The sequence below is a fragment of the Aquila chrysaetos genome, chromosome 1 (genome assembly GCF_900496995.4).
Source record: "Aquila chrysaetos chrysaetos chromosome 1, bAquChr1.4, whole genome shotgun sequence".
Lineage (NCBI taxonomy): Eukaryota > Metazoa > Chordata > Aves > Accipitriformes > Accipitridae > Aquila > Aquila chrysaetos.
Genome location: NC_044004.1, coordinates 40,016,364 through 40,030,022, shown reverse-complemented (window position 1 = coordinate 40,030,022; position 13,659 = coordinate 40,016,364). Strand labels below are relative to the sequence as shown.

General features: G+C 35.6%; 1 long non-coding RNA gene across 1 annotated transcript in view; it reads right to left on the bottom strand.

Annotated features, from left to right (window-relative positions):
• Window positions 1-3,596: 3,596 nt before the first annotated feature.
• Window positions 3,597-13,659, bottom strand: part of LOC115342579 — a 169,006-nt gene continuing 158,943 nt past the window's right edge. The window contains exon 5 of the long non-coding RNA XR_003923827.1: window positions 3,597-3,652. This is a non-coding gene — a long non-coding RNA (uncharacterized LOC115342579). The remainder of the gene's footprint in view (window positions 3,653-13,659) is intronic.

Here is a 13,659-nt window from a genome sequence, read left to right as displayed (position 1 = left end):
GGGAGTTGCTAACTTATAGTTTGCTCAATGAAATCAGCACAGTACCGCTTGAGGAGGTGAGAAAAAGGAAGCATTTTACCCACAATTATAAAGTCTTCCAAGTTGGAAATACAGATACTTGAGACAAAGTGCACTCCTGTATGTCTATCTCATCACAAAGGAACTCCTTTGATTCAAAAACATAGCTCTGATCATCACTGATCCTGGTCCAGTTATCCATGACTGATTGTATGTCCAGATCAGCTTTTTGAACACTATTGTGGAATGGTCTTTTCAGTAAGAGTCTCAGAATTTCACAAAGTAGTGAAGAAGCACACAGAGTTTCATTACTTACATAGCCCTGTGGTAGTCCTTACACTCTGCATGTATTATGGGATGTTTTTTCAGCAAAACATATGCAAAAACTCCCCACAAGTTGACCCTTCTGTTGGAACCAAATTTATGGTTATAATTTGAACAGCATTGCTTTTCCTTTGTGTATCTCAAGGATGAAATAAATGGAAACAAGACAACTGTGTTCAGGTATTCTTTCCTTTATAGCTAAATATCAATTATTTTATACAAGTGGTCTGATTTTCAGAAGTATCAGGTTTTATGAGAGGTACTAAATTTAGTTTCTCCGAATGCAACACTTGGTTTCTCTAATGTTTGAGACCCAGCTTAGAAAATTCTGCCCAATATCTCTATACACATTCTCATTGCAAACAGTGAATGTCTACCTGTGGATGAGGAGATTCTATACTTGTTCACCCTAACTTTCTTGTGCAATAAATGCAAACTGCTCAACTGAATTAATAGCAGAATAGAAAGAGAACCAACTGAGATACAACTTCCACGAGAGATCTATTCTTCAGGGGCACTGTACTTTTAATCTCTGTTTAGAACGCTGACTGTCTCTTACAAAATTATGCACAGACAATAACTCCACTGAGATTTTTTTCTCCTGAGTTTAGCTGGTTTGCCACATGATAAATTTCACAGTTATGGTAGTATTTTTTTAAAGTGATACCATGTATGTGGCCTTCATCGTTACATAATTAAGTAAAAAGCAGCACAAAAACCTTCTTTTTGTATTAACTAGAAGCTTATGCTTGATTTTTATTAAAACAAGAAAGAAATAGTTGTTATTTACCTTTTTTGCCACCTACTTGAGGTAGTAATTCTAGGAAGTTGCAAAGACTATAAATACATTATGACATTCATTATGTATTCTTACTTCAAAGTAGTAAAAAAATTGCATGAAGTAACATATCCTATTAATCACAGAGATTTGAATCCATCTAATCTTTCTCTATAATTTTGGCTGGAAATCTATTATAATGTCAAATACTATTAGTGAAGCCTTAGCTACTCAATATATGCAACACAAGTTCTTGCATGAGAATTGACTCAACAGAGCTATGACAATAAAAGGGCAGCAGGGCCTGTGGCCTCTGCTCTCCAATTCAGTAACATGAAGAAAAAGCGAATTCACTAGGAGCTGTCAACTCTGAAACATCTCAGTTCAATATGATTTCACCAAAGATCAAATGGAAAAGGCTAATCCTGTTTTCTAGACACTTAAATCCCATTTTCCCAGGCAGATTTACCCCCTGGTTCGTCCAAATGCATCTTAAACGGAATATCTTATTCTGAAGTAGTTTTGGGGTTTTTTTTCCTAATACAACAGGCACAATAGCACTGAATACATCAGTGTCACAGTTATTGTTTCCAAAGATTAGGCAGAAGGCCATAAGACATCTATGGAAAGTAGAAAGCATGTCCCCAGTACTCTTACAGTACATTTATACTTTATGAAAATATTTATTTATACTTGCATATCAGGAATTTTCACCTTGTTATCCCCCCATACTTGTAATCAAACACAAACCTTTATTAGATCTGCTGGGGCCTCCAAGTTCTTTTTGCTTTTGTTTAAATAAAAGATTGACAGAGTGCAGTTTTACTAATATTTGGTGAGTGTTTTGTACATGAAAGACATCCTGCTGCTCAGTCATATGCATGCTACCAGGATAGTTAAAATAAAATGAATAAAACACATAGTCAAAATGTTGCTTAAGATGGGTTAGCTACAGAAAAACTGTAGTTATAAAGGTTCTACAAATATGGGATTTAAATACGTATTTTCCCCTTTTGGCATCTGATACTTAACTCTGAAAGCATTGCTTTGTTCTACTCTAAAGATTTGCTTTCTCCATTTCCATAATTTTTCCTATTTCCCTTCAGCAAGATTTTATTTTCAATTCAAAGACCAAGGTGTTAAAATGCAGTAAGAATCTGCGTTGTACTTAATTAGCAGAAAAGTTTACCAATTTTTAACTGTCAATCTAACTCAAGTCACTGTTATAAGACTTTCCACTTTGGATATAAATTAGAGCCATGTTCATTATTTGCTCAGGGAAAAAAAAAAAAAGCTGATATTCCAATACTAGTAAAATCCAAAAGTTTATTAAAAATCAGTAACAAAATTTTCCACTATCCTCAGTGAGAAAGTTTCATTCCTACTGTTTTGCATTTTAGGCAGAACAGTACATGATGAAGAAATCTATAGACATTTTGGTTTTCAACTGCCTTAGTCTTGGCAAAATTGACAGCAACATAAATCCAACATTTTGTGTTGCAAACCCAATCTTTGATTCTCCATCAAGTTCAGTCCTGTATTGAAAGCAAGGGAAGTGCTCCTTTTCCAACTTGGCATACTCAGCAACATATCTTTCTATTTCTTCATTCTATAGGAATGAAAATGTAATTTAAGGACAAGATGAGGCTTACAGTAAGTTGATTCTGTCATTACAAAAGTGCTTTCTTTTCCATTTAAAAATTACTACTTATTTTGAATAGAAGAAAGCAAGCAAATAATCCAGGCAGGTAATACTATTTTAACAAACAGCTCCCACAAAAATGCTCCTTTTTAAACTGTGGTAACTTACAGGTATGCACATTCAGAAAGGGAGGACAAGGCTTAAGTGGTTGTTTTCCCTCTGTTAAAACAGGACTTCTTCCCCCCCCCGCCCCCAATCACAACTGATGGAGCAGGGAAACAAACTCATATACAACTACATGCCTCTGGAAATATTTATACTTAGTTCTGAAACAAACAAACAAACAAACAAAACCCCACCAAAACCCAAAAAAGCCAAAATATTCCTCCTCCCCCAAATAAAATATGTAGCTTAATGTTTTGTTTTATCTTGCAACATTGAAGAAGAGGAATAGTAATAACAATTACTATATAATAGGGGAAATTGGCTATAAACCCAGGATTTTTCTTCTCCAGATACCTAGCATTTACAAGACTAAGATTATTTTCTTTTTCTGTTAAAAAAAAAATAAATTAATAATTCCTCTTTGAACCTAATATGATCACAAATTTGTAAAGGTGATTTAGCAGGGTTTGCAAAGCCATAAAACTTCATCAGAAGCAGGGAATGCAGACCAGCCTCTGTAAAAGCTCAAACAATACAGCTAGAGATGACTACCAGGAACCTGCAGCAAGCCACTACAGAGCATGAACCAAAAACAAAACCCACATGTTACCAAGTTTCTTTTCCTTGGTATGTCATCTTTATATAAGAACCGATGTTTCGGATAATCGAGTGCTATCTTCCAGGCTTATGCATGAACACCACTCATTTCTATCAGCAGGCAAGTCCTGTTACATGACAAAGCACATAATAAGTACAAATTGAGAAAGACGAGAGTCTATTTTCATTAAATTGACCAGATGGAGAAAAAATGTGAATTGTATAATTTAGTGTTTTCAAGAAAATGTAATCCTTGCTGAGAATTGGTTTGTGTTGATTCTGAAATTGAATTCTCTGAAATGAATTTGTATTTGGGACAAAAACCTTCTGGCTGCAAAAAATAGGGAAAATGCAAGGAAGAAACAAACAAAAGTATTAGGCAGCATAAAGTAAGAGAACTAACAGACTAGTAAAAAAGAAAAAAATTAATAAAAAGTGATCTCAGTTAAGACAAAACCAAAAAACCCCAAACGCCCAGCAGCTGACAGATTAAAAGATCTTTATTTTCCCCATTAAAAAAAAAAAAAAAAAAAAGAAAGGAAGCAACTTTCATCTCTCCTATTGCTACAATATTTTAACTTAAATTACTAAGGAATGAGAAAAGTAAGCAAGAGAGGAGACAAAAGTAATAATAGTAATAACTCAGGCAGCATGTATCAAATTAAATTAGTTATTTTGCTCATATGTAACAGACACTACTAAAGTTTTCTTTCTTATTTTCTATTTTTAAAAAGTGAATATGAAATACATTGTTGTCCAAACAGGATAACCATGAAAACTATGTAAAATGTCAATGAAGGAAACCAGTAAGGACCTGAAAGAATCCAAGCACATATTTTTTAAAAGATGCAAAATCTGTTTGATGCAATATATTAGTAATTTAAAAACTAGCTGACCAAATCAACATATAGTTGCCTTCATAGACAGTATAGCCTGTATAGGCTAAGTGAGAAATGTTTAGGAATTCTTGTATCACTCATACCACTAAGTAAACAGTCACTGCCTACCATCTCAACATAACAGCCACCAGAATGCAAAATAGCCTGCATCGCTCCCAAAGAGAGAATTTTTTTGCAATAATAACCTGTTTGAACAAGAAGTGATTGAGAAGCAATAAATACCAAACCCATAAAGCCTTTGTCAGACAGCTGTATCCTCAAAGTAATGTTTCTTTTTCAGAGAGGCAAGACTTTTTTTTTTTCCCCAGAGGTAAATTGTGACATAATGTACAAAATGTTTTCCTACTTTCTGTTTTCCTGCTAGGTACCCTCAAATATTTCTGAAATAGTTGCAGCTTGTATGTTGAGTAAAAATACTGGGGAAAGAGAGTCTGTCTAGTCTACTATCTTGACCCTTACAGTGACCAACAGCAGGTGCCTAGGGAAGATGAAGGCAAGCACATAGCTATACTTCCCCAGAATATTTTCTAGACCTTAGCAAGATGCAGCTCAAAAACTTCTTGAGCAGAAATGTTATCTTTTTTATATAACAGTACTTAAGTTATTTTTCTTCCAGGAATCTGAACCATCACCCTTCGAGATCATGTAAATATTCACTATCCATAACACCATGTGGCAGCTTATTAATACATTGTGTGAAGAACCATATTCCTTGGTTTGCTCTGAATACCACTGGTTTTATTTTATGCCTCTCATTCTTATGGTGGAACTGAAATAAACCCCTATCCACCTTCTCCTCTACAATTCTGATTTTGTAAACCTCCTTCCATATACCCCTTAGTTTTCTTTACTTTTTTTTTTCCCCTGAAGGTTCCCAGTCAGTATGCTTTTTCTTCATGCAGAAGATAGCTTTGTTCATTTGATTATCTTTGTCATCCTTCTCTAAACCCTTTTTTCCATCCATAACTGAAATGAAGAAAAGGATTCCATAGAGTTCTTGTATGTTTGTTGCAGATTTAAATAATCAGTGGTGTTTTCTATTTAATTCCTCTATTACGTTCCTAGTAATTCTTAACGTTGATTTCTTTCTTTATTACTAATCATTAAGTCAAGGAATATTCTTTATATGGTTACAAAAATCTGCTCCTGAAGAGAAATCTAAACAACCAAATCAAACAAAATCTAGAACAAACAAAAAACATGCTTTCATATTGCAAGTTATTCAGCTTTTTATGCTAAGCCTATGACTCAATGTGAAGTTACAGGTGCTATACTTGACTTTAGAATTAAAAACTAAAGATTAAGTGATGTTTTAAGAAAAGTCCCTAATTTGCCAATATCACAAAACCTGTCTTGCTAGGAGGTAGTTTTAGTGTTTTCAGGAGAGCATTCTAATAGTGCAATGACTTGTTCTTCCTAAAGTCTTATCTGACTCACAAGGACCATCCAGAAACTTCTTAGGAGCACAAGCTTCTTAAGACACATAAATACTTTAGACCTCCACTCCGTGGGTAAGAAAAGTCTCACAACTGCCTTATAGCGCCTGAAGGGGCTATCGGTACCACTGCTGCTACAATAAGATCGGATGCTACTGTTACGGTCTCTTTTTTCCTGTTACCCCCCATTGGACTGAAAACATTTTGCTATGTAATGGACAATAACTTATATTAAACTCCTGTAAGAACCAAGGCAAGAAAAATACACTTGCAGTAGCACATTCACCTTCTGTAAGGGCTGAAGGTGATGTACTAGTCAGCGTATCATAGGCAGTTTTGCCTGACGAGCAACTGACAGTGACATCTGTCAAAGTCATTCAACTGACGGTCATTTCTGGAAAATTACATTCATAGGCAAAGACGTGTATATGCAAGATAAAACATTCAGTTGGGTTTGTGGTTAAGATGTCGTTTGCTGCTGCCAGCTCTCAAAAGATTTATGGTTTTCAGTTTGAGTTCTCTATTATACCATAAAAGGGCATTTAAAGTGCTCTTCACTTTGAATTTAGGGTTAGTTAAAGAGCAGAAAATCTTAACTGACCAAGTAAGATGCAGTCTTGTTGCAAGCCCAACATTGCCTTTACTTCAGACATTTTGCTTCAGAAAGCTTAAAACAAATGAAAAACCAATGGAAATTAAGAAATGAGAATGCTTAATCTAGCAGAAATATAAGATGACCAACAAACTAAAGCAACTACTAATGAAAATAAGACATCTACTTGTAATTAGTGAGTGTGATGTCTTCTAGTTAGATCTAGATACTCTTTTTGAGGACACATTCTAGGTTACAAAACTCAAGGTAACAAATTCTTACATATTGTGTCATGCTGGTCTGATGAGATTTAAATCTGGGAAAATAGAATTTTTTTTTTTTTTATTTCTTCCCCTCTCCTGCTCCCAGTAGATCTTCCTAGAAAAACAAAGTATTTACTCATTAGTACTATGTGCATTTTTTAATCATACGGTCCTGCTCTCATAGCTGACAAATACAAAATGTGCAGCAAGGATCTGAAAGGCATATTATCCTTCTTTCAGAAGGCATAGAGGTATGAACATGTCTTATTTCCTAGTACTTTTTGGCTTCAAAATACTCAGCAAGAGAGGCTATAAAACAGAAAATATTTGTTACTGTTTAAGCCCACAGCACTCAAACTGTAAGTAACATGGACTCAGAAATTTCAGTATACTTTTAATTGCGTTCATCTTACAAGTTCTGTGCATTTGAGATAAGAACTTTAGCTATATTAATTACCAAGCTGCCAGTTGTGGCTTCCTGTGCTTGCCACTTCTCTGCTTCTCTTTTTCAGCTGCCCAGCATGGAACATACATGTAAATGCAGTTCAAATGACATAAATGGATCCATATGCACTGTTGAACTAGCAAGCTAATTTGTCTGAGTACTAACCAACAAGCAGGTAATAAGCCTCATTCCTGCAACTCTTTACTTCTTGGTTAGTATTTGAAGTGCCTCTGAGGCCCTATCTAACACAAGAGTTCTGAAGTAAATACTAAAACTGTGAACTTTTAGAAGTGGAATATAATAAAAAAGAACAGTCAAGAGCTTCTATTACCTTTTTGGAATCCTATGGCATAAGATACAAATACATTTAAACATATGTTAAACTATACATCATGCAAAATTGACCAGTATGTAAAGTGTTTTATGATGGCAATAATATCTGCGGTCATGGCTGAAATTCATGAAGTCTTTTCCACTCATTTATTCTAACACAGCCATTTAAGAGTAACTAACAGCTGATACAGAATGAAAATGCCCAAGTAACACGGTCTTCCAAAAATTCATTTCACAACTGATTCCTTTGGCCAAGATTACTATATATTGCATTGCATTCTGCCTGCATTTGTAAGCACTGTTGTTCCCGAGGAATGCATGTGTCACAGAGACACGGTTGCTGGTGCAACATGGTGCTCAAGGGAAGGTTGGGGGGTGGGGTGCAGAGAAAAAGGAGGTATTCACCCCTGCTAAAAGTCAGGAACATTACTGACTTATATTCAGGATATCATCGACCTAGAGATTTACCTCTGCTGAAGCAGGATAGTAAATTATGGTACAGTTTTGTAATGGATGAAGCACAGGACTGACACAAAAGACAGTTTAGCAACCCTAAAAGAGGAAAGCAACTGTCATTGTTGACTCTGTAGTAAAAGGAATGTTTTTACTTAATAACCAGCATGACAGTTGGATAGTGTATGGTCTGTATTAAAACAGAAGAGAGGACTACAAGAGTGGACAAGTCTCTGAAGTTGCCTGCCACAACTCTGCAGGCAGTAGTACGTATTGGAACATACACACGCACCATCTAGCAGGACTGCACAGATGGAGACGCTTCGATATCTTAAAGTGTTCGTAAGAGGGAAGTCCTAAAATTCTCCTTGAAGTTCCTCTTTCTGAAAATGCAGAAAAAACCAAACATTAATCTGTTTCTCTTAACTGAGCATCTGACCATATTTTGCAAATTCTAATGCAAAAGGAAGTGTAAAGTGAAAGACTCCATTGTACTGAGTGACAATTTGTCATTTGAAGACAAGGTAGAACAGCTAAAGAGAAGTCACACTGTCAAATGTCAGTGCAAGAGGTGGCAAATGCAACACAAATAAGACCATAACAAGAAAAATATCATTGATGAAGCACAGGGTCCCCCTCACCCCCTTCTGGTTTTCTGTTTTCTAATTCTAAGAGACTGGGATAACAGAGAGACAGAGAGAAGAAACATTTTCAAATCACTATCATGAGATGGTTTATTGTATATAAATCATTAGTAAATATTAAAAAAAGTGATGGTAACAGCATTAAGGAGCAGGCAGCTAGGAAAAGCAACAAAGTACACCACGTGGCTCATGGGTTAATGAACTTCAGTTTACTGGATGTAGACTCTAAAAGACAAAGAAAAGATGTTGAGGGCGTCTGTTGCACACTGCCTAACCCAAAGATTAGAATGATTTATTGCTAAAGCATCCATGATATATAGGGTAAAGGAGTTATCAGGGCATTCAATTTAGGTTATTTATGCTAGAATCTTGTATAGTAAATCATTAGAATTTCTAATACAAACAGAATCAGGTCCAACATACAATCTTTCCAGGACACTGCAGATTAAACACCGAGCCAGAAACTGGTTACCTAGGGACCAGTAAGTATGGCCTGTTTATATTATGGATGAACAGAGGACATTTCCAAGCAACACCCACTCACTCATTCTCATATATCATGTACACAGTACATCAAAAGGACTAAATGTTCAGTGATCTTAGTATAATGAGCCAAAGTTAGTAGTAGGCTAGTAGTACTACCCCCAAGAGACACGAGTGTTTATTTGCTATGTGGGCCTGGGAACTTGGGTCATATTCCTAGTCTTAAAATGACAAATAGCATTACAATTATGGGTATCTTCCAAAGTGAAAAGCAGCCCACGTGGTCAACAGACTACTTGACTCTCTTTAAAATTAAATGGTAATTTAAAGTCAGCACTGACCTGTAAGTCCCCATCCCTTCAAGGAAAATTAATAGTCGGACCTAATCTATGAAGGACTGAGAGCCATGTATAAAAGAGATAAAACATTGTCAGCTATAACAATTAAAGTTAAGCTGTGACTATCAGTAAACGCAGGCATGCCATGTCTGTCTCAGAATTACAATTAACCTGGTTATCAGAAGTAACTTACTTTTCATCTTACATTTTCCATGTAAGACTACACTAGTATCTACTGCAAAGTGTGTCATGCTATGCAAATAAGATGTAGTTAGAAAAGCACATTATGTTCCAATTTACAGCAGTTTTCTGTATCAATGGCAAGTTAATGATATCACTGAAACAAAATAGCAATGTGAATAACGTACAAACTGCATACAGAACTGCACCCTAGTTTTTCTTTCCACCTAGGTTTCTCAATTATATCCGAACTGGCTAAAGGTAGGATGACAACAAAAGCTTCAAGGGGACATAGACCTTTTAAAACACCATAAAAACATACATTCAACACCACGCTTTGAAACTGTTGTTTAACCACATGAACATCTGTTCAATCGCGGGGCTTTATGTAATAAGATATTTAGCTTAATGAAATTAATGAAAATATTTTTCTGAAGTTTACTTGAGATAACTGAAGCAAAAGTAAGAACTGAAGCATTAATAAATGATTTACAAGGTATAGTAATGAATTAAACATATTTGCTTTACATAGACTTCTGCTAATCATTTACAGTCAAATTTGATTGTGATGCTTGTTCTTTCTACCCTGCTCCAGCCCTTAAGAAGAAAATATAAAAGCTTTAATAGTCAAAACATGCTTTTCTTCATACCCTCTTTCCAGAAGAAAGGTTGGGGAAAAAAAAAAAGGGGGGGGGGGGGGAGTGTGTGAAAAGTTTGAGAAGAAAGTAGCTCAGAGATTGGGCCCACAAAAACTTAAGTCAAAATAATTTAGTTGGTTTATATGCTAAATCAGCTAAATAAGCATGTAACTGGAGCAATATGGACACACCATTTCTGCAGAATATCCATTAAACACCAACTCTGGATGACTTATTCTAGAATTGCTACAAGGTCCCAGGTGTAAACTGTTCTCCTAATCCCACTTCACCATGACTTGCCTGCCGTGTGTCCTGATGTTTCAGCTGTACACAGGGAAAGAGACCAACACAGCTGCATAAGAGAAGCTCTTTGCTGGGGTAACGTCAAGGAGAACTTTTCTGCTCAGAATTGAAAATAAGTTTGCATAGTGAACAACTGATGGATAAAGAGCCTCGCTCTCCCTGTTAACCCACCATTTGCTAGTTCCACAACATAATCTGCTTTTTACTATTAAGACCCTATTTTGCTACCAGCCTCCATTCATCAGTAGTGAAAAGAAACAAATCTTTTGTAGACCTAAGGAGATTTGATAGACCATCCTCAGCACTATTTTGCCTAATATGGATTTAGGCTATGTATTTCTAACAGAGCTTTTAGTAGCATAGCAGTACTCTACCAAAAAAGGAATGTTATGAGAACTAAGAGCCCCAAGGCTCTTTAGAGACATCTCAGAGAGATTCAACTCAGCATAAAAATCTCACTGCCAAGAACCTTGAGACACCATCACACAATGGTTAGCACACTTCAAATAAAAAGAGTTAAAGTGTTACTTAGATCACACTCAAGAATGGGAAGGAGACTGCACTACAATCCCTGTTTTGTGTTCAAATTTTTAGCATATTTTTGGATTAATTTCCCTTGCTGCCTGATCCAGCAGCTGCAGTGATAAATTCCAGACCATTTGGCAAAATCCCTTCTTGCATCTGAGAGATACCTGAAGTTAACCAAACTAAGTTCTTTTCTCAGGTAACATGTGTAAGTTATTTATGTACACTGCATTATTGTAAGCTAAGAATTTATGGAACACAGAAAAACCAGCAAAGACAATTACCATACCCAAAGCTGCACAGGTCATTAAAACCATGAAGCTAAATACTATCTTTGAAATCACAGTTTAAGCTACTGCTTACACAGTAAGCTAAAGCAACAAATTATTAGCCGAATGTTATCGTTCACTCCCGAGAGCTTGATTGTGACAGTGAATGCATTTTTTTATTCACACTCTGGGAGGCCAAGCAGTCTCTGCAAGGTACTATTTTTAAAGGAATTTTTAAAACAATTACTGTTGAGAGAAGACTCACATAAAGCTTCAGGGGCACAGCACAGGCACATTCAAAAGGTTTTGAAGTGGCCAAACTTCATGTACACAGAAAGGCTAAACATTTCTTGTTTCTGGGTCACAGGCAATCAAGACCTTTGCCCTTCAAGCTATAGATCTCTTATGCAGGCAAATTACTTACACTGCAATACTTCATAAACAACAGAAGCTCTAAGTGTCCCACCAGGCATTACAAATAGGGTGGGGTTACAATTGCGATAGATTTGATTTGGATGGAAATGTGCCTCCCTGGGAAGTCTACTTAAGCCTTTTAAATAATGCCTGAGCAACAGCATGATGATTTAGTTTTAGAATTGTAGATAATGATGCTGCTTTATTGTTTTAGGAACTTAGCTGGTATGAGTCAGCATAAAGATTCAATTCAGATTTTTTTTTTTTTAATTAGAAATATTACGCAGTAGATGAAAAGGAAAATACATCAGCTCTCCATCTCTAATTTGGTAGAATGAGTCTTGTTTTAGCTGAATTCAGTATTTCACTGCTTTCCCTTTATATGGTCATAAGTAAATACTTAAAATCTGATGTGGAAGCTGAAGAAAAATGCAAATTAGAATAGCAACTTGTCTAGGTATGTCGAATTCATATTGCCACTGAGTTTTGTAGCGCCTTCTTAGTTTTACGTATACAGTAGCCTAAAATAAGAAAACTCACATTTTAAGGGGCAACTAGAAGCCCATGCTTTCACCAGAAGAAAAGAACAGTCACTCTAATTATTTCACTTTTCTCCAGGTAGTAACATGCATATATAACCCTGCCATATTTCAATAGATGGTAAATTGAGAAATAGGATGGTTCCTGTTGGAGTCATTCCTTCTCACCCTTTAAGTTGCATTATCTCTCATTTACTTTTCCTTCAATGGTCTTTAGGAACCACCCTATATCACCAATAATTAATAGATACATCAATATCCAGTACTGTATATTCAGAGGGATAAACAGAAAGAACTCACAGTACAACTGCCCATGATTCGTTAGCACTTCACTCAACTTCGAAAGAGCAAGCTAGGGTAAAAAAAAATAATCTTCCTTTCCTTCTGCTATTTTAACACTTAGTATGTGTTCTAGGCTGTTAGAAATATAACAATAAACAAACGTTTAAGTATGCTCCAGCCACATTAAGCACATCAATATATGTAGAGTCATGGTCATTTACCCCAGATACAAAAGTCACAAGATTTGTCCTTTCCCTCAGGAGAGTAGTAAGTCACCATATTCAGCCTATGCTTTGAACTGTTTTTCTAGAGCTGAACGAGCTCCTGAAATAGTGACTAAAGTTTTATTGGGCCAAAAAACAGGAAGCAGGATTTAAAAAAAAAAAAATTAGTGAATGGGAAACTCATTTGGGAGACAGGAAACTGACATCATATCTTTTTTTTCCCCAAGGTTTAGGCAACAGTAACCATGCTTTCTCCTTGGGTAGGTAATACTCTTACTTACTGACTCAATTTTACTCAAAGTTTAGCACTGATATTTTGAAAAGACTATCCTAAATATCTTAATATCATAATAGCATTAGCAAGATGTTTAGGAAACATGGATTAAAGACTGAGTTTTTCTTGTCCTTAATTTGAGAATAAATGTTTTTTCTCTCTCTGTCAGATGCTGAGAGTTGTTTCTTTTAAAAACTCTGGCTACTTGTAAAAGGAAAAAAAAGATGACCTCATCCAACAGACTTCTAGCAATAGAATTCTGAATTCTAGCAATAGAGTGATAAATCTCATTTATGTTAGTCTTTCTAAATCTAAATTATCACAAAAAATCATTAGGTAATTTTTACAGTTACCTCTAATGCAGTATTTGTGTCTTGAGTGCCTGGTACTATTTGGTTCCCATTCTACTACCCAGTTTAGCTATTGAAGTGTTCTATAATTTTGTTACTTGCCTTCCCTTAGAGAAAAATCCACATAGCTGATCAACTTGTGATTTAATATTCATTCTATATGTCTAACTAAGGGGAAGGGCTTATCCAAGTTTTTGATGGCATTTATAAAGCTCTTTGAAAATAGTACAGCATTTAGCCTCAGGCTTTTA